Genomic DNA, 1,647 nt, shown 5'->3' on the forward strand with positions numbered 1-1,647 from the left:
TTTTTTTTTTAAATTTATTTTTGAGAGACAGAGAGAGCAGGGGAGGGTCAGAGAGAGAGGGAGACAGAGAATCTGAAGCAGGCTCCAGGCTCTGAGCTGTCAGCACAGAGCCCAACCATGACCTGAGCTGAAGCTGGACACTTAACCGACTGAGCCACTCAGGCACACCACTTCTTCCCTTCTTGAGGTGTAGAGACTGCTGGTGTCTTCCTTTCTGTCTCCCATTTCTCCCAAGACTAGAAGAGACCCTTACTGTAAGAGCCTCCTCATGCTTCTGCTTAGTAAAGTGACTTCTTGTTGATTCAAGAGCATCCACATGATGGCTATGTCCACCTGCAGATGAGTACATAATTGTCAGCGACATTGTTGCTGCCTTTGAGACATGCATTTGTCCGTGGTTATCTTCTTGAAACCTGAAGTTCAGCTTCACTCTGTTTCTCACAGGTACTCCTCCCTGATGGTCTACAGGCTGCCTGTTGAGGATGTGAGACCCTTATCGCAAGCTTTCTTCAAATTAGAGATAGGTAAGAGTGACTATTGAGAGAGAGGGCTCCGGCAAACAGAGAAATTCAAATCTTGTGTAAAACTAGTAGAGAGTTACATGGACATGAAATCATACTGTCATGCCATAAACAAAGGATTAAGACTTTTAATCCAGTGGTTCTCACCCATGAGTGATTTGGCAATGCATGTGGATATCTTCAGTTGTCACAACTGGGGCTGGAGTTGAAGGGTGCAACTGGTATCTTGTAGGTCAAGGCCAGGGATGATGTTAAACATCCTATAATGTGCCCAGGTCAGCCCCTCCCATTGCAAAGAATGGTCACACGGAGATATCCTTAGTGCCAAGGCCGAGAAATCCCCTCCTAATTGACTGAGGCTCTAGAGGGAAGAGATATTGGCATTGGGGCTGGAGTGTGTACAAATTCACATAAAAAATAAAAACAAACAATATGCAATGGTTTTTGTCTGTATGTTCTCTTAAATAGCTTTAGATGTTGATAAGGAGGTTCCTCTCTACTGAGATGGGCTAAGCCATAATTCTTTCTAGACTTTTGGGTTGTGATCTTTTTATACTGCATTGATCTACCATGGACTCGGGATTTGTCTATCACACCAGTGTACAAAATCAGATAAAAAGTTCAGCACCCTCCCGCTCTTCTTAATCTGTGCCTTCTTACTTGCCCCGTGTCCATGATTAGAAGCCCCAAAATTCTAGTTCTTAGAGAAATTATTTTCCTTGAGACAGGTTATGATCGCCCCAAATGGTTTTCCTCTTTACTTTCTCCTTCTGCGGGTCACCCTTGCAGGATGGTCTATGTTTCCATTTTTCACAGTGGGCCATTTTGGCCTAGTGACCAATTTTGCATCATTCCAGTGGGAAGAAATCCCACAATGGACTCAAATCCACATGAAGTGTTTCATAACCAATTAGAAGCAGGGAAGGTAATGTTCCTGGAAGGCAGCCACCCTGGAGTACAATGGAGCCTTTTGTTTTTAATATTTTATTTATTTTTTTAATATAACACAATTTATTTTTTTAACATATGCAATTATTTTCCATCATTTACAATACAGTAGTTACAATGACACTCCAAACAGAAAAGCAAAGTAAAAAATCAAAACACCAACTTCTATTTCATGTAA

At 41.9% G+C, this 1,647-nt stretch overlaps 1 protein-coding gene across 1 annotated transcript in view; it reads right to left on the bottom strand.

Annotated features, from left to right (window-relative positions):
- The window catches only part of ABCA9 (ATP binding cassette subfamily A member 9), a 58,148-nt gene that overhangs the window by 3,881 nt on the left and 52,620 nt on the right, over positions 1 to 1,647 (bottom strand). The gene's annotated exons all lie outside the window — the stretch shown is intronic.

The sequence above is a fragment of the Suricata suricatta genome, chromosome 17 (assembly GCF_006229205.1).
Source record: "Suricata suricatta isolate VVHF042 chromosome 17, meerkat_22Aug2017_6uvM2_HiC, whole genome shotgun sequence".
Lineage (NCBI taxonomy): Eukaryota > Metazoa > Chordata > Mammalia > Carnivora > Herpestidae > Suricata > Suricata suricatta.